This window comes from Lissotriton vulgaris, chromosome 3_1 (genome assembly GCF_964263255.1).
Source record: "Lissotriton vulgaris chromosome 3_1, aLisVul1.2, whole genome shotgun sequence".
NCBI lineage: Eukaryota > Metazoa > Chordata > Amphibia > Caudata > Salamandridae > Lissotriton > Lissotriton vulgaris.
This window is the reverse complement of record NC_141689.1, coordinates 685,274,697-685,301,201: the sequence shown is the minus strand read 5'-3', so window position 1 is coordinate 685,301,201 and position 26,505 is coordinate 685,274,697.

Here is a 26,505-nt window from a genome sequence, read left to right as displayed (position 1 = left end):
GGAACCGTTCCGTCATGGTTCCATAGGCCCAATGGAACGTTCAGCACCGGGGGAAAATTCGCGCAGCACAGAAGGGTTAATGTGTTGGTACCACTCCTTCCTCACCTGGAAGGTGTGTAACTCCACTGGTGTCATGTTTTCTGTAAAATATGACCAATGTGAAATTGGGAGTCATTCATACTATGTCAATGTTCTCCATTCAAATACATATTACAAGATCACTTCAACATGGGTGCCTACACTCTAAAGTAACTATGTGAAGTCAGAGAGTGAGAATGACAACTAAAATTGGGATCCTGGATCACTGACTACACACTGGGGAGACTGACATACCGACTTGTAGGAGGGTCCAAAAGGAGCTCCAAGCACTTGGGATCCCGCAAGTGGAATATCCCTCATAGTTGCAGTCTCTCGGAACAGAACAGCACACATAAGGGTAATAGGAATTATTTACACAGAAATTGAAGTTTCTCTGGCAAGGATTGGGGCCTGATAACTGCGCTCACCTGGATTTTACCATTGGAATGGACGCCTGAATGACCATGAGGAGGGAGAATCCATCGCAGTCCTCCTCCATCCGCACAATCTCAGCCCCGGCACTCCGGTCAAAGTTGTAGGCGATGCTCAGGGAGATTTGAGTGGATCTTTGAGGTCACCGGACGGGGTTCCAGGCAACAGCAGTAACGGCAGGAGTGGGACTACCGGACCCGTGGCTGAGGCGGTAGTCATCGGAAGGGGCTGCAGCCGACCTATGCTGCAGTAGAAGCAAGACCCACGGACACTGGGTGGAGACAGCAGTCATCGGACCGATGCGACTGACTCGCGCTGCAGCTGAAAAAAGACCCTCCCACCCCGGGACGAGGGAGCGGACGAGCCGGAACAAAGAGAGAGCTAGCCCTGCTGACTACAAACGAGGCAGGGGGTTGACTGCAACCCGGCAGGCTTGCCCCGCTTCGTTGCAAGCTCCACATTCCCGGTCTCCTTGCCAACCGAGGAGTCAGAGGCCCCTGGTCTGCCCCAAAGAGGCAGTTTCTTCCTGGAGCAGCACGGCCATGGCACAAAATCACATCGCAGATGAGGGTGCGTGGGACGGGAAGACCGTGAGAAACATCGCTTAGATCAGAGGCCGAATCTGCTGCTAAGCCTCGCCCCCCTAGATCGGCCCATAACAACGTTGATAGCACAGTGTTATTCCTGATCTCTAACTATTGAAATTTGGTGCAAAAGAATATGCACGCATCTGAAAAGGAATTTCAATCATGAACACATGATTAGCAAAGTGTGTCCCCGACCTAACCTACAGATTGATGACACCGGTTTGGCAACGACGGCAGTAGAACATCACAGTCATCTTCTTGATACCTGTACTTGTTGTTGGCTGTATTCACAAGGTCATAGATGGACAAAATGGCTGACCACACCAACAACAAGAGCGAGGGGCACACCCCCTGACAGTGGTCATTATAACCTGAGATCAACAGCAACCCCTGTGAATCCAAAACAAACAACAATAACTGATAAAGGATACTGAAGGCTGTGTGGAAAGTGGAACAAGGCTACACCGGGGGATCCATAGCTAATGGAAAAAGACATAGGACTGCACAGCTGTCTATGTGGCTCTACCCAAAGGAGGCGGCCATATTGGAAAAACTTCACCACAAGGATATATCACAAAGTCTACGCCCTCCGACCACCCTACCTACCTATCTAAGGTACAAAATGTATGCTTGCATGTATGAGTTCCGCCTCTGCCTTGTTGACCGATCCCCCCCCCTGAGGGTGAGCCCGCAGGGAGCATCTTCATTGCTTACAGCCGAACAAGATCCGTTTGAGGTGGGTTGCGATGCTGCATCTCCACCGAGAGAGCCAGCCCATAGAAACAGCCTAACCTTTTCCTTAGGAACGAAGTATTTGTAATTTCAATCTATTGACTATACCATTTTTGTGCTTTCAATCACCGTTTATTTCTGCTCCTCCTGATCCTACTATTCCACCCCCATGTTTCGTGTCAGTACTTTTCTTACTTTTCCCACTTCCTAAAATGGCTGATGGCTTGTAGAGTAGGGGATCCCCCCATCCATTCCTCTGCACTCTCTCCCTTACTACACTCACTTCCTGTGTCCTTCATCAAAACGGAAACCCTGACTCACCCTCTTTGCTCCCTAGGCGCATACTTCGTATCTCATGTCATCTACCTACCCCTTTGGCCCCCTAGCCCATTAGAAACCTTTCACATTCGTAGCATCAGAATCACATCCACCTTACCTCCTCCTCCCCCTTTCCCTCTCTCTGAACCCCTCTCTGGTCCCATCCACCTTTAGTCTCTCAGGCACTTTCTCATCTGCACCTATTTGCCCACACATACCATGGAACTCACAGGCACCCACACTCACAACATCATCTATCCCCGGGCCTCACAAAAAAATCGGCCAAACAGTTCAAACACAATTTTGTCAAATCACACCCTAAAACTCTATTTGCTGATCCCTACTTCTTCCCACGCAATGGGCACACAACCATCGACTTCATCTTCCACACGAAACGGAGAGCACAATGGAGGAAAGCACTCCTAGCCATCTTTCCAATATCTTCCACTAGAAAATCGGCACATGGTCTATCTATCTATATCACTCCCTCTCAACTCTTCCAAGCTACAGCAACTATCACCATCTACAACAACAGTACTATCCTCATCCAAGCCACGGACCATAGTCTAAATCTCCTAGATAACATCTTCCCCATCATTAAAGAACAAGTGGACAATACCCAAGCTGCCTTCCTATCCACCCCCACCTCCACCTCCACTATTCCTGGTGCTACCCCCTAACGCCCTTTGGCCTCTCCCCTAATCCACTCTCCTAACCATCAAGGGCTTCAGATTCATCCACCTCCTCTACCCCCACTATCCTGATGTCTTCCCCCACTAATACACTTAGCAGCACCTCACCGAAACATCTCACGATTCCCCTGCCCATCATGGCAGAGTCTACATCCGCACCACACCTAGCAACCAAAACCACTCAAGGCTCGATCATAGCTCCTCATCCCTCCTTCACCACCACCTCCTTCATCTTCTCTCCCCCTACTCTTACCACTCCTCACAATATAACACTCAACATCGACACTCAAAATCTATATACGTACCCCCATTAGCAAAGGAACCCTCTCCTGACACTCCTCACCCCGTCTACACAACCCCTCCCTTATCCATCTCTCCCCCCACCCCACCCCCTCATTTCATTAACATGCCCAATTCGAACTCCGCCCTGACCAATGAATCCACACATAGCATGACCCACTCTACCTCTGCACCCACATTAGCATTTGAACCCACCACAGAAACCACCATAGCCCCCACCCCTCTACCATTACCCTCTCTCCCCCTACCTCTTCCCCTCCTCGCGTCAACACAACTATCAAGAACTCCACTCACACTAACCAATCCCCCACAGCTCAGTCGCTTACACTCCGCATGTCACCCCTTGATTCCTCTGACATCAGCCCACCCTCTGAACACCAACTTCTCCCAACCACACCTCACACACCCACACACCAACACTCCAAGCCCACTACTCAGCCACCAACATCAACACCCCTCCCACACACACATTCACCTACACATATCGACTCACGCATTCCGGCACCAGCCCATACACTCCACCAGCCTACACCACAGACACACACACTTCTCTCACCACCTCCCTCCCCAATCATACCCACTCCTGACACTAGATTAGATGAGATCATGTCCATGCTTCATATAATCAAAAAGGATCTCCACGCTTTTAAAGTGATGCTATCGAGTCAGCCATGGCTCCCCAGATCATACAGAGCCAGTTTGCCTAGCTAATCCCCTACCCATCTTCCCAGCACCCCCAAACACAACGCTCCCAGTTGGAAATCAAAACCCTCCTGTAATCTATCCTGCCGGCCAACGCGTACCAACAACCTTTTTTCAGAGACCGATCTTCGCACTCTCCTGCTCTCCTATGAACCCTTCTGTACGACCCCCGTTTCACTCACACACATGCCTATCCCTTCTATCCTCGCTAACCCTCACAGGCCATCTACTCACAACAACAGAGGAATCCCCGACAATAATCTCTTTAAAGTCCCAATCATACAGGAATACACCCCTTTCCGCACCACACCCCGGCTTAAATGCACACTTCTGAATTGCAGATCGCCCTCTAAACACGCCATACCTCTACTGATCTGGAACTGATAATTCTCACTGAAACATGGCTTACAGCATCCTCCTCACCGCTAATCAACATCCTAGTACCCCCTAACTATGACATCATCAGGCTTGACAGGACTGGTAAAATTGGAGGAGGTATTGCATGCATACACCGGAGCACCATCACCGTAAACAGAGCTATATCCTTGGCACTCTCTTCCTGTGAATACATAAGCCTCGACATTAGCAGTAAAGGCAAACCTGTCTGTTCACTACACATCATCTATCACCCACCTGGTGACAACCTCTTCTTTACTAAACTCCTCATGGACTTGATCACAACTCACACTGGTCGACAAAACACCCAAATCTTCAGGGGCGACTTTAACTTCCACTGGAACGATCCCAACTACACAGTGGTCAACAGTCTAAAGATCTTCCTGAACGCCTTAGACGTCAACCAAATTTGCAACAGTCCTACACACAAGAAAGGCCCTACTCTGGACTTAATAATCTCTAAGAGCAATTCCACTCACTTGGAGTCGATACTCCCCTGTGATTGGTCAGACCATCACATCATCACCTTCTTCATCAATGAAACAGTCAAACTTAACGCAACCCAATCCACAAAACCTAAAGTATGGAAAAGAGATGGTAAAAAACTCAACCCAAACACGTTACCTACTTCAAGCCAGATCCTACTTCTACCCCCCACTGGGTCCTCCAACTTACATGATCTCACCAACCACTACTTCAACTCTATGACCTCGATTATTAACGAATTTGCTCCCCTGAAACTAAAAAGAGTTTCAACTAAAGTCTCTAAACCCTGGTTCAATGATCTTCTTAACGAGGACAGACGCTCTCTTAGAACTGCTGAACGCAACTGGAGATCGGTACAATCCGCCAAGCTCCTCATAACTCCAAAAAGAAAGAGAAATTCCTACTATTGAAAGGTCAAGCGCACCAAGGCAGTCTTCTTCAGCCAACATCTTGACCAGGCAAGAAACCGTCCCCAAAAAACTTTTTGAATTAATCAAAACTCAATCTGAGGACCAACCTCAACTCCCACAAGATCTAACTCAACCTCAACCCACATGTGAAGACTTTTCTAGATACTTTAATACAAAGACTGAGAACATCAAGAAAGATCTCATCGATGATCTAAACTCTCACTCCTGCCCGCTCACCAAAATTTCTCTACCCACAATCTCAACACAACAAATCCCGTCTAAGTTTGCTCTAAAAAACGATGCGGCATGGTCATCTTTTTACACTTTTTCTAAAGACGCTATAGACAAATTTCTCAATGCCTTGAATCCTTCCAATCACCTTAGTGACCCTCTACCCGCAAATACGGTTAAAAACCTTACCCCTCTGATACTACCTCTCTAGACCAAATTCATAAACAGCTCACTTCTACAAGGTTGCATCCCTGACTCCCTAAAGGTGGGGCAGGTTTCTCCCATCCTTAAGAAACCCACAGCTGACCCCAGTGACCTAAACAACTATCCCCCTATCTCCAATATTCCCACCCTGGTCAAACGGCTGGAAAAATTTGTTTACCATCAGCTGACAAATCATATTGATCACTTCAACCTTCTCAACAAACACCAATCTGGCTTCCGTGCAAACTACAGCAAGGAATCAGCCATGACACACATCATTGATGACGCACTTCAAATACTGGATCAAAACGAAGCATGCCTTCTGATCCTTCTAGACCTCTCCTCAGTGTTCGATACGTCAAACACGAAAACTCGACTGATCTGTTGAAGCACATAATGGATCTATCAGGATCAGTGCTCAACTGGTTTACCTCTTTTCTGCAAAACCTGACTCAAAAATTTAAAGTCAACAACACCCTGTCCAATACTGTTCCAGTGACGCTAGGAGTCCTTCAAGACTCCTCGCTTTCCCCTACACTCTTTAACCGCATCGCTGCTGCGGTGATTTTTGCGCTGTGCTGCAAATTGCCATTTTGCTGTTGTCATGACGAGCTCAGCTCGTCATCAGCACACGACACCCGTGGGTGATGACGAGCAGAGCTCGTCATCAGCATTGAAAGGGTTAACTTATTCATGGAACGACTCACTGATCTGCTACATGTGTCCAACGTGCAATTTCACATGTACGCTGACGATACCCAACTGTACCTCAAGATCAACACCCTTGATGACATTAATCTGCTTAACTCCACTCTTAAGTACACCCAAACATGGCTGGCAGAAAATCACCTCAAATTGAATGCTTTGAAAACTGAATTCCTTCTTATTGCCCCATTTGCCAAAGGCCCGATAATGCACAATTGGATCAAACACCTTATAGCACTCAACATGCAACCAACCATTGTGAATTCAGTGAAATCATTGGGTATAACTCTGGACTGCAACCTCAATATGCAGAAACACATTAACAACGCAACAAAGGGAGCAAACTTTCAGATTAATACACTAAGGAAGTTGAAACCCTTCCTACCTCCCAATGACTTCAAGATGGCAGTTCAAGCTCTAGTTCTACCAGGACTAGATTATGGAAGTGTCTCACTTTGCGGTCTCCCCAAAGCCACTACTGCTCCCCTAAGAGCCGCCACCAACGCAGCAGTGAGACTCATCACTGGCTCGAAAAGAAGGTCTCACATCTCCCCTGACCTAAAATCTCTATACTGGCTGCCTTTTGAAGCCAGAATTCACCTGAAAATAGCTTGCATGACACACAAGGCCTTACATCACAATGCTCCCAGCTATCACAAACAAAAACTCACAATATCCGATGGGAATAGACCCACAAGAAGTGCGGAAAACCTCCTTTTGAAGCCACAAAAATTCAACAAGAAAAAAATGTACAAACGATCATTCTCAGGAATGTCACCCAGGATATGGAATGCCCTTCCACCGGAAATAAGACTGAGCCCTCCACCTCATCTTTCAAGTTGGAAGTAAAAGGGATCCTTATGGCAAAATTCACCTAAACATAGTCCCAGGTTTCCACGACCTTGATGCCTCAGCCCGCCCTTGCTCTGCACCTTACTGCTTTGCTGTTTGTATACTCAACGATTTGCTATATATTTTGACTTTTTCTCCTTATTATACTACTATGACTCTCCAGGCCATTCCTGTTCTGCACCATGTTGCTTTACTTTTTGTCTTCATGAATAATGCTCTGTGTTATGTTCTTGCATATCTGTTAATGATATAACTAAACTAATCTACTGTAAAGTGCTCTGATACCCGCAATGGTCTTGTCCGCGCTCTATAAAACGTTCAAAAAAATAAATAAACCAATTTAAACTTACAGGGGGATATTCACTAGGAAGTGGCGGAGTGAGGCGTTAGGCTTCTTGGCTTAACGCCTTTCTCGGCCACTTTGTAAAAGCAAGCCTGCACCATATTCACAAGGACATGTTGCAGCCTTGTGTTTCACGCTGCGATAGTGCTAAGTTTGACAACTTAGCGACAATGCAGGCACCCTTGCACCAGAGTGCATGGGTGTCTGTAGGCAGGGATGTATGTTTATGCACAGACAGGTGTCCCTTCCTGCACATGTACATACAGAAAAGGCCAGTTTGGGACTTACATGTGTGCTGCTTCATGCAGCAGACATGGAAACATTATGGGTGGCTGAACACTGACTTGTACATAGGGTGCTGTACCTCTCTCCATGAATAATTCACAAAAGATGACGCAACGATGTTTGAAAGTGTGAAACATCCTGTACTCTAATTTTTCACACATGCATGTCCTTGAAACGCTAATATCACACTGTGTTCTATCAAAATACTCAGGCACTTACAACAGAAATGGGACCCTGGAGTCATGGTGGTTATAGTGTTTGTATGTGTAATGTTTTCTCACAGACAGCGTTCAAGAGGCATGAATTGTGAAAATATTATAGCACTGCAATAACTGCAGAGCTAAAGCATGCCTGATGAATGCATGTGGAGTATTGTAAAAAATTTGGGACAGATGAGCTTGTACACCTGATCCAGAGTCGAACATGGAATGACCCGAAGGCGTCAGCTTGACAACACCATTGCAGTGGCCAAACATGGCAATGAGATTTAGTGGGTGTTTGGGTAACATGCCATTCATATGCTTGGCGCAAAGATCTACACTGCCACTTCTGTGAAGCTGTTATGCAGCATACCTGACAAATCACAATGCAGACCTGTGTCTGCAAACCACTGCCTATTTGTGCATGATCGTGCACACTTGCACTGTCATTTCACTCAAGAATGTACATGCATGTCTCATGATACACAACACTTCACAGGGACACAATCGACAGGACATAGGACACAGCAACACTCTCCAACTCTCAAACCTGCAGCACACACCACCAAACACCTCCAACACTCTCCCAAATCACCAGCAATGTGCTCAAAAGTGAAACAGAAAGGGCACAGCACTCATCCATGAGACAGAAAACATGCTGACATCACTTCTTGTGTATTTGCGGCCCGTTTTTGACTTAGCATTTAAATGTTTCACGCAAATAGGGTTTGGGGTGACATTTAGTATAGACCAATGTGTTTTGTGATGTATTTTCCATCCATGGCATGAAAAAATATATTGCATTGTCACAAAAGCATGCAGTTTTGCACGCTAAGGACACCTTCTTACACAGATTAATCTTATTTAATGAAATATCATTGATAATTACACATTCTAACATGTTAATTATTATTTGACCCCAAATGACACCCTAATATTCCTAATTAACCCCAAATGACACCCTAATATTCATAAATTACCCCAAATGACACCCTCGTGTTTGCCCTGTGTGGCTTTTGGACAATTAAACAGCATCAATGCAAATTACATTGCCTACCAGATGCTCTTACCTACCCCAAGCATATTCACTTGTGTGTGCTGCACAGTTGCATTACTGCCACTCTAACAGTGCACCAATGTCAGGCATGTCTGCACATGTCCACAAGCCTGACACATGCACAAGCTGGCTGCCTGGCTCTCATACCATCTGGCGCTGCCACACATCCTCACTTTTACCAGTCAACACCAGGGGAAGGTTTAGATGCCACTATACATTCCTCAATGCACAAAACATGCTTTTTCAGGTACAGACATGCCACAAGGCAACAGTCCGCTGCACCTTCATCTGCAGGGCACACAGATGCTTTGAACACTTAGCATTCACCATCAACGTCATCACACACCAAGTCAACTACTCCATGGCCTACATACTCATCCATGATCATAGACTCCACCTCACATATAATAAGTACTCAAAATCCATTTACCTTCACCAGATGCTTGCTAACATCGAACTGAGACAACTCTTCTCTACACTGATCCACAATGCAGGGCACACCTTTCACCCCATCTTGACAAGTGGAAACTGCGTCCACTTCATCAACACCACTCAATGCGCATGTTGTGACCAGCACAGTGTACAGTTCCTCATCATTTGACACCATGACACACAAACACACAGCAGGTCCCATACAGACTTACACGAGCTAAGTCAACAAGGATCTATTACTTTCCACCATCAACAGCAACAGCCACACCGCTGCAGGCATCACCAACAGCGAACTCAAGATTTTTGTAGCATGTATAGACTATTGCACATACACACTTGCCCCAATATGCAACTCCAACATACAGTGTGCTATGAATGCTACATCGTTAACATACACCATCAAAATTGACAGATGCATCTGCAGACACATGGAGTAGAACTGTAGCTACAGGAAGGTGAACATTGGACATCACCGCAAACAAGGACACCTAGCTCAAACTCTCCCTCAAAAAGGCAACCCCACACACCAGACTGGTGTTCCAGGGATTATTGCTGCAAGTTGTTCAACAGATGGTGGGTGCTTGTTAGAACCGGCTGTCTCTAGTTGGCAGAGGTATACACTTCTGACAAATAGGGACACACCTTTTCTAGTCAGGGCAAGGGGATCACACCCTTTGATAACCCCTGGAGCGAAGAGGCAGTTCACCTAATCTGTAGAGTTCCCCCTCTTTAGATTTCCCGGCGCCGCGTATCAGTGGCGGACCACTGATACACGGCGCCGGGAAAACTGCCTCTTTGCTCCACACGGCGTACAAGCCAACAGCGAACTGTCTCTTCCCCTCCCGGTTGTCACACTACTCGTGGCTAATCGAGATCCGGCACAGCCCTAACATAGAATCTTGGTAAACTGAACGTAGGATTCCTTACAACGCCCGGACTGGGCTTTCCATCAACACTGAATTTTTACCCCTGTCTTGTTGCCTAACAAGGTTACGCAACAGAATCTACACACTGACTGGTTCTTTCCCCTTAAATCACTAGCACAAAAGGATTATAGGATTAGACGTCCGGATGGAATGTCTTTAATCTCAAAAGTTTTTGAATCGAGCCCTGAAGATTCGCAGTATGTTCCCTGCGATGAAACACGTGTTGGCTGTTGATTTGGAACAATAAACAGAAGTGACTACACCAAGAACAGACTGTTTATCCATCCATGTGTTTTCACTTCTCAATACCTATTCTCGGAGAACCACGAATTGTTTAGATTTGTCCTAATTACTTCTATTGTTGTCCTACCAATACTTACATTAATAATAATCTATTAATGCATGTGTATAGCGCAGGGGCACCGTTGATTTTACTCAAGCCAATGATGTCAGGTCTAACAGTGCTCTACAAAGAGGGGACATTAGTCCTCATCCTCCTGTCCACACCATCTGCATGTGGCAACACCTGGAGGGCCACCGTCTTTGCCAGCCAAACCCACAACAACTCTAGATACACAGGCACCGTACTTGACTCCTCCCTCTTCATGTAAAACAGATCTACGCAGTTGCCTGCAGATGCTTCAACAGGCTCTGCATCATCCATGCTGCCTTCAAATGCTTCACACCTCTGCCAGGTAGGACAGTCAACAACGCCGTCTTTGCCATCAGGCTGGACAACAGAAACACAATATATTCCCACTTGGACATGTCTTTACTCTGCACAATCAAGACTTTCCAGCACTCCACTTCCACACACGGCCTTGTGCACATTATTTCTTTGTAAGTCGATTGCCTACATTGAACATACTAGGTTGCCACCTCTCCCCACATTTGCTGATGTGTGGCAGAGGGACAATGCGTTTGGTGATGGTTTGTCCACATGGCTGGCCCCAGTTTCCATAGTTACTTGCGTCGTCGTGTCGGTTAGGTGGGCATGTTAATTGGAATGGAGTATGTGAGTTTTGAACGTGTGCATTCTCAGAGTTATGTGTACTATGATTGTGTAATTGAGGTGTGTGTTTTCAGTTAGTACTTACCAACGAGAAGTGCATTTCCATATGTGCCATTCTCAAAGCGCTGATTGATGATGGACTGGCGGAATATGTAGAAATCATGCACACTGCCTGGGAACTTGGCTACAAAATTGGTGAACAGGCCCGGGTGATACACTATTGACTGCATATTGATGGAATGTGTGTGCTTTCTGTTGCGGTATATGTGTGCAGTGACAGCAGGAGGCACAAGTAGGAAATGTGTGCAGTCAATTGCCCCTACACATGTGGGAAGCTAGTTATGGCGTAGAACCCTTGCTTGTTCTCCAGCTGTTCCTGGGCAGTATCGGGAAAGTAAAGGTGTTGTGGGATCAGGCTGTTGATGCCATCCAATACAGTTGTGAGGAACTTTGATAGGGATGGCTGTGAGACTCCTCCGACTCTTGCAGTTGTTGGTTGGAATGTACCAGAGGCCAAAAGGTGCAGCACAGCCAGCAGCTTTGTTTGCAGAGGGATGTTGGTTATCTGCTGTGTTGGTGCCGTCAGGATGCGGAGGATGGCTGTCCTTCTGACCCTGTAGTAGGCAATGACATCCTCTGGCATTTGATCTGTGAGTATGATGCATCTACAATTGACACACTGTTTTAATCTGTGCAGCCTCCATGGTGGTCCGGGGAGGGGTGGTAGTAGCGGTGGTTGTTGTGGCCTTCTTGGTACTCCAATCTGCATGATTAGTACCACCATGGCATCAGTGGGTGTTCAAATGAGGCTCTGGGATAGTTTCCCTTATATACAGCTAATTTTCTTCCATGTTAAGACCTTCTTTTTTCTGGTCATAAGTTCCTGCAGCTAACGTGCCTTAGCGACAGTTTTTTTATTACATAGTCGGTCAGGACCATAGTTGTGAATAGGGCGATGTGGTGTTAGCGTGCCTTTTAGCAAGGGAATGCCTGCATTGCATATCATTAGCGATAAATATCACTAACATGTCATGCAATATTGACATCTGTTGCTAACGCAAAAAATATATCGATAATGGCTGTTTTTCGGCAGTTTGTGAATACTGCAATATTATTATCGCCGCTTTATCGGCAAAAAAGTGCTGCAAAAGTGGCAATATTGGCTTGTGAATATGCCCCACAATGCTTAATTTACAAAAATGCACACAGCATCCGGCCAATGCCAAACACAAATCTTGATTTTACCTCATGGCCATTTTCTCACTTTTGTTGACTTTCTCCCTCATGCTCTGGGTCAAACAAAGTCTGGTGATAAAAAATATGTCCTGGTACCCAGCATACGGGATGGGTCATATCATCTACAATCTCCTGCAGAAAGGAAGCACTGAGCTTGACATAATGATGGTGAACTAAATAGTGTGTAATGAGTATACTTGTGATATGTTTTAAAGCTAGATTGAGAATCAGAAAGACATTCATTGAACAATGTGTTGTTAAAGAAAATTATTGTGAAATATTTGTTTGAATCAATTTTTTGTTTCTGTACTATGAAAAATGAAATTAGTTAAAATATTTTTTCAAGGAAATTCTAAGGTGATTTCATCTTTGAATATATTGAAGCAAAACACATTGGCTCATCTTCTGAATAGTCACAGTGACAAAAGAATTAATTTGTGAGATAATAGTGTCTCCTAAGATATCATGAGATCAGTATATTCTCAGGTGAGCGTATTGATTAACTGGTGCTACAGAACAAACATAATTTAAAGACTTTCGTCAGACAGAATTACTTTACTTTGTATATTTGGAAGAATTCGCTTTCTTCCCTTGGACGGATAAGTGTGATTGATTTTGGTGTGCTAGCTAACACGGCAACAGTTACGTTTCACAGGAGGTCTAATGCAACGAAGATTGCTGTGCTGGCATTCTCTGCTCGGAAATAATAGATAATTTAGCTCTAAAAATGCATACCTATCAAGTGCCATGGCTTCTACATTTATCTTCCAGTCTCTCTGTCATCGTTTTCATCAAATTATAGCTTTAGAAGCATGCAACGAGTTCCCGAAGGATCGAAACATGAGATTCTCTCCATATATGCTGTGTCATAATTTCAGCCAGTTTAGCCATGACTCTATTGAAAACCACTATACTGTAGTTGCATTGGTCTAGTGCTTCATACCCCTAACAGTGCGACAAAGGGCATTACTGGTTGAGTTGTACACTGTACAGTAAACGTTTTCTTGATTTGACGGGTGTTATATTGCGCTGCTATATATGCAAAGCCATATTTATGATAAGTCACCCTGCTGCACTGCCCTGCATCACAGGCATTGAGTAGGAATGTGCCGTATTTATCCAATACAACAGATTCCTGTCCTTTTCCCTTGCACTGATACTGTTTTAGCAGCCTAGTGCTAATGCAGGCACTCTTGCACATGGCGCATGAGTGCCTGTGTTGTAGGCAGGATTTTTTTTGTGTAGGATGCGGCATCTTCCTGCACAAAAACAATCCCAAAAGGCTTTTTCCTCCTTCTATGTGTGCTGCAAAATCGGGTTCATAATAGTGAGAATTGTTCTTTTATACCCTTAACTTACATGTAGAACAGTGTATGTGCATTAGGGTGGGTGATGTCTGTGCGTTTCCGAACTCCTGGTACACAATCACATTGTTTTACATCTCTACAGTGCAAAAATCATTGAATTGAGGGGCATATTTATGAGAATTGTGGTGCACGGCAGCAAAACAACTAACCTTGCTATGCTGTACTGTGTCACAGGGAAAGGGCAGGAATGAGACATATTTATCCAATACACACATTCCTGTCATTTCCCCTGTAGTGGCTCTGTTTCGTCGGCTTAGTGCCAACGCAGGTACCCTTGCAGCATGGTGCAAGGTTGCCTGTGTTGCAGACAGGATTGCTTTTGTGCAGGAAGGGGTACGCTCCTTCCTGCACAAAACAATCCATAGAGGCTTTTTTCTCTCTATATGTGTGCTGGAATGCAGCACACAGTTTCACTTCATCTGGGGAGGCATATCTTTTTGGCGCATTCCCAGGTTTATACGATTTTGTAAATCTGGAAACGTGTCTAAAACCATGCGATTTGAGCAGGAACACCTGCTGCAATGCCCATGGAATGACTTCCTTTCGCAGAGCGATGCAACACTTGCATTACGCCATATTTTTGAGGCCATTCAAAGCCTAGCTTCTATCACGTTGCATGGTACAAGCATGACGCAAAACCTGCATAAATATGCCCCTCATTCACTAAATACAGTGGTCAGTAAGCAGTGCACAATTTCATGAAAGCTTATAGAGATTTGAAAATCTTTTTAAACTACTCTATTATATTTTAACCAAGTGGATATTTTTGTAAGGAATACAACAAGATATTTTAGGTCATTTGCAATGCCCATAAACGGACCCCAGTATTGCAGTGTACATGATTACCTGCGTGTAATGTACCAGTTAAATACCGTCTCGACATGCATTTCTCCACTGAACACCTTCAGGAAGGCGCTCACGGCCTGACTTTTCGACTGAACGGATCTGCGGTCCTCCCCCCACCAAGCACCTTGAGACCATAACGGGTGAGTAGTGCGCTTACAATTCCCCGATTGATTGATTGATTGATTGACGTGTGGGTATAAATTCCGTATGCCACAGTGCACAAACATGGGGCCTTATTTATGAAGGCCTTGCGTCAGTTTTGCACCGCCGGTGCGTCACTTTTTGTGACGCACCAGCGGTGTAAAAAATAATCCTCGTTGCGCAGTATTTAAAAAGTGACGCATCTAGGTAGATGCATCACTTTTTAAACCCCTGCGCCACATTATACCTGCGTCAGGTATAATGTATGCAGAGGGGGCGTTCCCCCGCAAAAAGCCTCATAATAGTGACGCAGTGAAATCTATGAGATTTCACTGCGTCACTTTTAGGACTCTGTTGCGTCAAAATCTTGCGCCTGCCTCACAGCAGGCGTAAGACTGACGCAAGCCCTTTCACATGGGGCTTTCCCCATGTGAAAGGACGCATTGCTGGAGTTGCGTCACTTTTGTGACACACTCCAGCAATGCGTCACTTTTGCGCTTACAGATACGTCAGAAATACGGACGTATCTGTAACTCCTTGCGACATGATGCGTCATACATTAAATATGACGCATCAGGAATGTCGTAAGGAGTGCGCAGTGAAAAGTGACGCATCGCTGTTTTCACGCAGCGGTGCGTCACTTTTCATAAATGAGGCCCATGCTGCGTATGCCAGTGCTGCGGGCATGGAGATGTAAAACCTTAGGGCCAATGTCAGCTAAAAAGAAGACAAATAGAAATTTAAGAAATTGAAAACCCGTTTTCGTGTCGACAGAGTATTGTCCGTAGTCCGTACATTGGCATTACTCACGCTCCAGTGCTAACAGGATGTCGGGGACACCCAGTCAGTGCGTTTTAGTAGCATTAATTGGTTCAACTGCAATCAGATAACTTTATGCAAACAATAGCCCTGTCTGCAGTTTGCTCCATGATAAATAGAATAGAAGTGTTGTAATAGCAGAGGCCATAATTATCCAGAGCTCTAACTCCCAGTTTACAATTAGTTTCCTTTGACAGTTATGGTCATAAATGCCAACTTTAATCATGTGTTCGTGTAGAATTAAGCACTACCAATACTGCACGAGATCTAATCCCCTTTCTTTCCCGGTTATAATGAAATAATAATGCAAATTCTTTACAGTGATCGGACGGCCCATGTGAATTTATTACCGGCTGCCAGCAGTCTACTCGAAGGAAGGCGTTTTTGCTGGGTGCAGACTTCAGGTAATTCATACCAGAAACACAATAATTGAGCTGTGCTCAGGGGCCAGGAGATGGTATGGATTCAATCTGTATGAATAGACCTTTTCAAGACAACGAGGACAGCGATGATAGAGTTTTACTAGGGGGAATATGATAGTTGTCAGTTTCCAAATCCAGATGTTTCGATTTTACTTGGAGAATTCCGATCATTAGGCAAACCCCAGTGAAAAAAGCAGCATAGATGTTTAGACAGGCTGAAACACAGGAAGCCACATTACCCTGTTCTCTCATTAACCACTGCTTCCAAATAGCATGATTTGGCCTTAATTTATCAGTGGTCCACAATGAAGCGCAAAAAGCACAGAATGGAGAAAATACATATTTCTCTATAAATGGTGAATATGTCTATGGAGAACGATAGACAATTCTTACAACTAACATGAGGAGAAATGAGGAATATTAATTAAAAATATGTACGATTTGGATGAATATATGAAATTGCATAGGCGACAATAGCACTTGTGCAGTTATAGTTAGGTGACAGTTTCCATTGAAATTAACTGAAATAAAAGCATTTTTGTTTTCATGAGTTTGAACAAAACTTTACTATAAAAAAGTATTAAATTTGGCTTCAGCATGGAAGATTTCTTGCAGAGCCTTTTTGGACTGGGGGCAAGGCAAAACAAGCATTTGCAATGCAACCGGTCTCGCTTTTGGGACCGTATAATTATTTAGCGATGTATGACTGAATGAATGACTACGCATTTATATAGCGCATGGCTACCCGTGAGCATCCCAGCGCTTCAGATAAACCCAGTCAGTCCTCATCGGCTTATGAGAACAAATATGTTTTCAGCAGCTTTCTAAACTTCAGATGATTTGCTTCCAGCGCAAGGAGTCGGGAAGCTGGTTCCAAAATCTTGCTGTTTGTAGGGAGAATCGTCTGCCACCTGAGCGGGTTCTTTTTATCTTGGGTACCATAAGAAGATTTCTACTGCTGGACCTTAAGGTCCTCGGGGTCTGGTAGGGTTGGAACAGGGGTTGCAATATGATAGGTCCAGATGTTGTCATCGCTTTGTGTGCAATCATCATTGCCTTGAACCATGTCCTTTGTTGCACCGGTAGCCGATGCAATTGACGTACTGCCGCTTTAGCAGAGCTCCTCCGGGGCAAGTCCAGCAGCAGCCTAGTCGCGCAGTTTTGAACCGTTTGCAAGATCCTAATCGTTCCCTGTGGAGCCCCCAGGTAGATTGCATTTGCATAATCTAGCCGGGATAAGATTAAAGCCTGCACCAAGATGCACCTGGCTTCGAATGGGAGGAGCTTGAGAATCTTCCTTATCACTCTCATTAGGGCGTAGCAGGTGGCTGCTACCTTACGCGCTTGCACCCGGAAGCTAAGTGTGAGGTCCAACCAGACTCCCAAGCTTTTAATTTGTTCCTTGGGCAGTGGGGGCTGGCCAAGATTATTAGGCCACCAGGCGTTAACTGACAAGGGGGGGTTGTGTCCCTGCATCATGACCTCTGTCTTTGTGCCATTCAGTTTCAAGAAAGAGGTGTTCATCCAATTACACACCTCTACTAGGCAGGAAGAGAGGTTTTCACTGGGTTGAAATAACATCCTCCTCAAAGACAGCAAAAGTTCTCTCAGTGATGAAGGAGTCCAGCCATCTGAGTGCCACACCATCCACGCCTACGTCACTCAGTCTTTGCTTCAGAATGGAGTGATTGACAGTGTTGAAGGCTGCGCTCAGATCTAATAGCACAATAGCAGCACAACTACCTCCATCTACTATTTTCCTTGCTTCTTCGATCACTGCAATTAGGGCAGTCTCTGTACCCTGTTTCCGCCTGAAGCCCGTCATGTTACATGGTAATTACATAGGATACATGTTTAACACATGTTAAGTTTTGTCTAAGATGTTATATGTTTGTTGTTAGGTTTGTCCAGCAGTCTGAAAAGCCTATGTGCCGGCAGAGTAGTGTGACAGGTGAAGTTACACAGTTCATTTTTTCCGTTTCAAAATAGTGGTACAGAAATATCACTATGTGTTGTGGTCGTACCACACAAGTTTAGGGATTTAGGTATGACAGTTTGCATGAATAGTGAGGATTGACTATGAAATCGTAACATTGAGTATAGGGACTAGGAGCCAGTTTTAAAACTCGTTGTGAAAAGAGTAGTAGGATTTTTCCGAACTTGTGTGAAGGGTAAGACAGCTTTTTCTTACTGGCGTAAGCAGGGATTCTATTGGTTGGTTAAAGTCCGACTGAAGAATTAATGTGTGTATGGATAGGTTTCTCTTTGTATGAATGCAAAAAAAATAATTGTTTTTATGAAAATAGCGTTGTCTATTTCATGCGAGTGAAATTTCTGAATGTTTGGTAAAACTATTACTTTGTTACTGAATCAGACAAATGGTTTGTTTTGTGTAGTTATTAACTAAAACTCTTCGAAAAGAAGTGTTCAAAATGGCGCTGTGAAAATATTTTGTAAGGGAGGGGTGAATTACGGAGTGACACTGACACGCGCAGCTTCGCTGCAGCGGCAGTGTACGTCACAGGGTTCGCGCTGTGATTGGCTGACATACATCACAGCAAGTGCACTGATTGGTTTACGTGATCAAATCGAGCTGTTAGCTGATTCATCCTTTCTGAAAACTGGTTTCTTATTGGTTAAGCAAGGTGGTGAAGTAGCTTATCCTGATTGGTTTGTTGGTGAGTTTCACGCACGGATTAGTCAGAGTAGCGGAACAACAGAAAATTATTTACGATCTTTTCTAAGCTTTATGAATTAATTTTAAAACATGAGTTATTGGTATAATGAAGTGAAAAAGCCTTCATCGATTCAGAAAATTAAACATGTATTTAATCCTGACAAGAAAATTAAAGCGTGTGGTGGAAAATTGCTTCAGAAGTATAAAACACCTGCAGTATATATGGAAGGAGAATACGGATATCATACCGTTCTCTGGTTTAAAAATTGGATGCAATATACCAAGTGAGATGGTGTTTTAGCCTGGCCTGAGGATGGGTCATTTAAGGTTAAAGTTTTAAGAAATTCGGGAGATAAAATGATGGCTCTTTCACCAAGACCCAGACCAACTCAATTTGAAGCTTTAGTTTAATGGGAAATTGAAATGATGGAGCTTGAGCGAGAAAATTGGGGAACACCAAGGAGTTTATATAAAGAAACTCATCAGGAAAAAGTACGTCGTTCGAGGAAAGGAGATATGCAGGAGGGATTATATCCAGTATTAGAAATGGTTTTAGAACCAGGTCAAAAGAATTCACAAGAGAAAGGTAAATTAGATCAAGAATTTGATGCAGTTTTAGAGGACATGTTAAACAGTCCTCCGCCGTATCAACAACCAGGTTGTTCACATTCTACTCCAAGAAGTTTTTCAGGTGTTTCTCCTTCTGCACCTAGGGAGGAATTTGAGGAGTCACCCAGATTCATGAGATTACTCGATAGAGAAAGGTCAAGAAGCAAAACAAGATCCCCAAGAGAAAATTCTAATTTTAGAAATAATGTTCCGAAAAATGATAAAAAGACTCTGCCTGATATTCCAAATATAACAGATTATTTGAAGGCAAAGGGAGAATTAATTCAACAATTGACAAAAGGCATGGAAGCAGTGACAGTACTAGTTACAATTGGTCCTGTTGTACCAGTTTTTGATCAAAATGAAAACAGGCAGTCAATAATAGCAAATCCTTTGAATGCAGAGATTCAGAAAGTGGCTGAAAAGTTTTATTCTGAGTTAACAGAGATTCATAAAGATAAAACAATGCCAAATTTAACTTTAAATCAAGGTTAGTCAAATGTCCCACCATCAGTTGCAGAATCAGATTTTGGCTCTGTAAATTGAACAGAGTTAACAAAAATTCATGAATCAAGACAGCTTGATGTTGCTAAATTAAAAGCAGACTTAGAGGAATTGATTATTGGCACAATTGGTACTGATTGTTTGAAACAATATCAGGATGATGAATTACTTTTTATATGCAAGAGTATACAATGGAAAACTAAGAGTAAGTATGAACAGTTTGAAGAGGTGGCTGCTGAATTGGAAATAGATTTAACTCATCAGAAACAATTACAAAAGCATTACAGAGTGGATTTTTTGGAAAAGGGCATAGAAAATCTTAATACTACAGGCAGAATAACTCATATAAAAGAATTAATTGTGTTCCTGAAAAGATTACGTGATTTAAGTAAATGGAGAGTTAAATGGACAAAATAGAGAGAAGAAGAAGAGGAACAGAGGAGAAGTTTTGGGTGAATTTCCAATGGGAGAAATAGCTGGCGGAGGTTATGTTCATGTTCCATGGACAAGACAGGATATATTATTATTTACGAATGATTTTCCTAGACTCAGAGAAAAGCCAGTGGAATGGTATCGTCAGGTGGATAGATTTATTAAAGTTTCCAAAGTTCTGTGGATTGATCTTGATGGTTTCTTTGACATTGTTGTCCCGTCAGATCTTTGGACAGAATGCAAAATTTATGTGGGTTGGCCGAAGGAGGAACCACAAAGGCATAGAGTAAAAGGTGCTCCTTCAGACACTGTCATGGATTACTATGACAAGGTAATTGTCTGGTTAAAAGACAAAATTCCTGCAAAAGAAGTAGATTGGGTTAAAATTGACAGAACTAACCAGGAACCAAAAGAATCAGTTCATTCTTATTATGAAAGATCGCTTCTGATATTTAAACAATACAGTGGCTATGAGAAATTAAGTGAAAGTGACATGAGCCACTTCATTTATAGATTTGTTTATGGCCTGAGACCTGAAATAGGGGACATGATTAGGACTGGAATTGTAGGCTGGCAAGCACTTTCGGTTAATGACATCCTGAGAAAGGCAAAATATTGCAGTGATGAAATAGATGCTAGGCAGAAGAAACTCAAGGAAAAAGCAATGTGGGCGCAAGTGAAGGTAGCTGAGCAACAGATAGCAGCTTTAGAAAATAAAAGTTTTCAGCAGAACCAGAATCCTGGCAAGTTTAAAGGAAATTTTACGAATAAGCCAAAATTTAATATAAACATTGAAGAATTGAAACAAAAGTTACCCTGTTTTAATTGCGGGGAAATTGGACACTGGAAGCGAGAGTGTAAAAATCCGCCCAGAAATTTAAAGAATTCATCATTAAATCCACAGATGCAGAATGAGATAAATCAGCAGCAACAGCTTCATCGACAGTTAAATGAAATAAGTCAGCAGCAACAGCTACAGCAACAGTTAGTGAATCAGCAGCAGAATCAATTCATTCAGCAAAGCCAAATTCCACATCCACCTTTGCCAAATTGCAGAAATTCACAAAGATATAATCCGGCAACAGGTTTCTGCGGAGCTGAACAGGTAAAAGGATCGCAAAATGTGTCAAATGTTTCTCAACAATTTTGGTTGAAAGAAAATGAGAGCAGTAATTTGGAGGATTACTCATGACGGTGCCTGAGAGGGGAAGAAGAGTGTGTAGTTGGAGCCACTCTTGAGGTAGATCAGTCAGGTCCATTTGTAAATGGTAAAGTGAATGATAAGGATATCACTTTTCTTGTGGACACTGGGGCTACCAGTTCTACTGTTAGGTCAGTGGACATTGAAAATCTCCCTCTCTCGGGTGATACAATCCAGGTTGTTGGTGTAGCTAATCAGCATATTAAAACTAGTCTGACAAATCCTGTAGATGTAGAAATAGGAAATTACAAAGATAAACACAGACTTATCATCTGTAACAGCAGTCCTCTTAATCTATTAGGTCGGGATCTGTTGTGTAAGATGAACTGTAAAAAATACTGTTCACCTGAAGGTATTGAGCTTCAAACCTTAGAAGAAGATGGCTTGTACAAATTGACATTGTTAATGGTTGATGAAGAAAATAAAATGTTTCCTGCTTTTGATAAAAATAATTTTCCAGAAGAACTGAAAGAAGCAGTGAATCCCAAAATTTGGGATTTGACGGGTGATGAAATGGGTTTCATGAAACATGTAGACCCAGTTAAAATTACTGTGAGGCAAGGAATAGATTTTCCAAATGTTCCTCAGTACAAAATGAAACCTGAAACAATTGAAGGTGTAATTCCTGTTATTGAAAAATTCATTAAGCAAGGAGTTTTAAAAGAAATTGAGAGCAGCCCATGTAATTCGCCAATTATGGGTATTAAAAAGCCAAACGGAATGTACAGAATAGTTCAGGACCTGAGAAGAATTAATAAAATAGTTGTTCCTTGCTGTCCAGTTGTACCGAATCCAGCAGTAATTCTATATCAGATTCTGCATTACGCAGATCGGTATACTGTCATTGGCCTGTGTAATGCCTTCTTTACAGTTCCTTTACATCCAGATAGTCAGCAAATTTTTGCATTTCGGTTCCATGATCGAATATTAGCATGGTGTCGTATTCCTCAAGGGTATACAGAGAGTCCATCTATTTTTAATCAGTTGTTAAAAAAGTCCCTGGAAGATCTAAAATTGCCTGGAGAGTCAACATTAGTCCAGTATATTGATGACCTTCTTGTCGCAGGAAAAACAAGAGAAAATTGTGTGACAGACATAATTACACTTCTGAATCGTTTGGCAGATAAAGGGCATAAAGTGTCACCTGCAAAACTACAGTTTTGCAAGCAAGAGGTTAAATACCTAGGTCATCGGATTGCAAAAGGAATTAGACAGGTGACAATTGAGAGAATAAAAATGATTCAAGCAATGCAGCCACCAACAACTCAGAGACAGATCAGAATGTTTCTAGGAATGGTTGGTTATTGTCGTCAATGGATTTGTGGGTTTTCAGTTATTGCAAAACCATTACGAAGATTAACAAAAGCAGACATTAAAGATCCAATTGTTTTGACAAAAACAGAATTAGAGGCTTTTGAAAAGCTAAAGAAAAGTCTTTGTGAAGCACCTGCACTGGGTATGCCAGAATATGACAAATAGTTTTAGCTGTATTGCAGTGAAAGAGAAGGTTGTGCTTTATCAGTTCTAATTCAAAAACATGGTAACATGAGAAAACCTATAGCTTACTTTTCAGCTGTCGTTGATCCTGTTGCAAAAGCTCTGCGAGGTTGCTTAAAAGCAGTGGCTGCAACAAGTGTGAGTCTTGAACAAAGTGAAGGAATTCTAATGGGGTTTCCTGTAAAAGTACATGTACCTCATTCAGTTGAAACACTTCTTACTAGAAGTAAAACACAACACCTGTCTAGCAATAGATTAACGAAATATGATAAGGTTATTCTGGGATCAGATAATGTATCTATTGCGAGATGTCTGAATCTCAATCCAGCTACACTTTTACCAGATGTGACTCCTGATGATGATGATGAAGTAGAACATGAGTGTCTGGATGTTCTAGAATACTGCACCAAACCCAGGAAGGACATTAAAGATGTACCTTTGCCAGAGTCAGATATTATTTACTTTGTGGATGGCTCTTGTTTAAGAACAGATGAAGGCATCCTAAGAGCAGCATATGCAATCTGTACAGTTTCTGAAATAGTTGAGGGTTTAACTCTTGAAGGAATTTGTTCAGCACAAATAGCTGAATTGGTTGCTTTAATTCGTGCCTGTGAAAGAGCTAAAGGAAAAAACGTTACCATAGTGACTGATAGTCAGTATGGTTATGGAGTGGTCCATGATTATGGGCAGCTTTGGTCCCAAAGAGGTTATTTAACATCTGCAGGGATTCCGATCAGAAATGCAAAATTGATTAAAAGATTAATTGATGGCATTCAATTACCAGAAAAAATAGCAGTAGTTAAATGTGGTGCACATAAAAAAGGCCAGGATTACATCACTAAAGGAAATGCTTTTGCAGATAAAAGTGCAGGTTATTGTGCAAAGAACAATCTTTCACTTAATCGGGAGAAAAATAATGAACATGTAATGAATTCTCTCATGCTAATATCTGTGGTAGAAACATGGCAGGGAGTAAAAGATTTACAAGATGAGGCTGAGGATGAGGAGAAAAATACTTGGCTCAAAGAAGATTGCAGACAGCGAGAGGAAGATGGAATTTGGGTTTACAAAGATGGAAGACCTGTTATGCCTAATTGTATGATTGCTGACATGGCACGGATGTACCATGGACCAGGTCACTTAGGAAGAGACACAATTATCAGACAGTTCAGAGAGACTTGGTATAATACAAAATTCAGCGTCATTGCAGAGTCACTTTGCTAACGTTGCTTGATCTGTCAGCAATCCAAACAGAAAAACAGTGGTAAGCATGGGAACCATAGGCCGGGAGGGTGGTCCTTTTACCAGATTGCAAATGGATTTTATTGACATGCCTCAATACAATAAACTCAGGTATGTGCTTGTAATTGTCTGTTTGTTTTCAAGATGGGTTGAAGCTTTCCCAACTCGTCACAATGATTCAATCACTGTGGCAAAATTGCTTTTGAGGGAGATCATACCTAGATATGGTTTTCCAGTAACTATTGAAAGTGATCGCGGCAGCCATTTTGAAAACAGACTAATTGAACTAATTTGTGAAGCATTTGGCATCAAACAAAAACTGCATTGTGCATACTGACCAGAAGCATCAGGTGTTGTAGAGCAGATAAATGGAACAAATTAAAAACAGAATTTTAAAAATGTGTCTAGCTACAGGGATTAAGTAGACAGATGCTCTTCCACTTGTTTTAATGTCATTGAGAAGTACTCCAGACAAGAAAACAAGTCTTAGCCCTCATGACATACTTATGGGAAGAGTAATGAGACAGGCTCATGTTCCAGTTGGAAAGTTGCTAGCAATTTTAGACTACTGTAAGCAACTCTCTGACGTGGTAACCTCTGTATTCCATCAGGTGGGAACAGATGTGATTTCAAAAGAAAAGGAACAAGCTCATGATCTTTTGCCAGGAGACTGAGTCAGAACAAAGGTTCATCAAAGAAGGAACTGTTTGGTACCCAGGTGGCAGAAAGCAAGGCAAGTAATTTTAGTGACAACCAATGCTGTCATGTAAGGGCTTGAAAAGGTGGGTGCATGCTAGTCATACTCTTTGTGTACCTGCACCAGATAACCCCGAGGAAGACAGTGACAAAACTACATCAGATTCAGATTCTGAGGAAGAAGAGAATCCTGAAAATCCAGATTCTGAAGATCGACAAAGAAGTCACCATCTGGAGAAAACAGAAGAAAGACATGCATCAAATGAAAAAGAACTAGACATCGTTGTTGTTGATTCAGATAATGATGAAGATGTTCTAGAAAAAAGAACTGAAAAGGAAACTGTGTCAGGAGAGATTCAAGATCAGGAGAGTATTGAAAAGCAGATTGAAAGCTCTGAAAGCAGGAACGGAAATCTTGAGACTGGGAAGTTAGAAGTAATTCAAGAAGAAGAAGAAGACGAATTGCCAAGTACCAGCTACAGAGATGTTGTTCCTAACGGAGTGAAACTGCCAAGTAAAGAAGTTCCTAGATATAGTATTGAAATCTCTGAAACTGACTCAGACGACAGTGATGAAGAATCTGAAATAAGAAAATTCAGAAAAAGAGCTTGGTAAGCAGAAAGTAATGAAATAGAGCCTAAAAAGAAGCTCTCACGAAAAGGCGATATTTGGCCTAGAGAAGATTTGAAATTCAAATTGGTCAACAAATAGAAGGAACAAGTCAATGAAATATCGAGTCAGAAGGGTGAAACAGATAAAAAGGGTCAAGTTATAAAGAAAATTGAAGTTATAAACAGAAAAAGTAAGAGACCATTGAAGCCTAATCAGAAGTATAAATCTCCAGAGTGGGCTTACCTGATTATCCCACCAATAGTTGAGGTGAGCAGCAGTAGCCAAGAAGATTTAGAAGAAAATAGTAACAATGATTGAGGTTTAATTTCAGTTAAGGTTTGGTTGATTTTCTTTTTGGCATACGGCTGAAGAAACTGTGTTAGGTGACACAAGGTCGAAGAAATTGTGCTAGCTGCATACTTTCAGTCGAAGAAAAGCTGTTAGAGGGTTACTAAAAACAAACAAAAAATTAAAAGGGGAGGGTGTGTGTTATTCAGTTATACATAAAATATTAAATTTTTTGTTTTTATTTCATTTTTAAGTGAGCATAATGCCTAACGCTGATAACTCTAGGTGTGCAATTCTTAGAAGATGTTGCAAAATGTCTTCTATTTGTGTTATTTTGATTATTTTAGTTTGGTTAATTTTGGCAGTCATTTTCCCTTTTGGAATTGATAAAGAGCATTTTAGAGTAAATATAACAAGCAAAGCTGAATCAAAACAAGTTGATCATGCAGGCAAAACTAACAGAATCATTGAGCATAAACCAGATGTCCATCAGGACAGATCAGTTGGAGATTTTTCTACTAATTCATTTTCCAGAC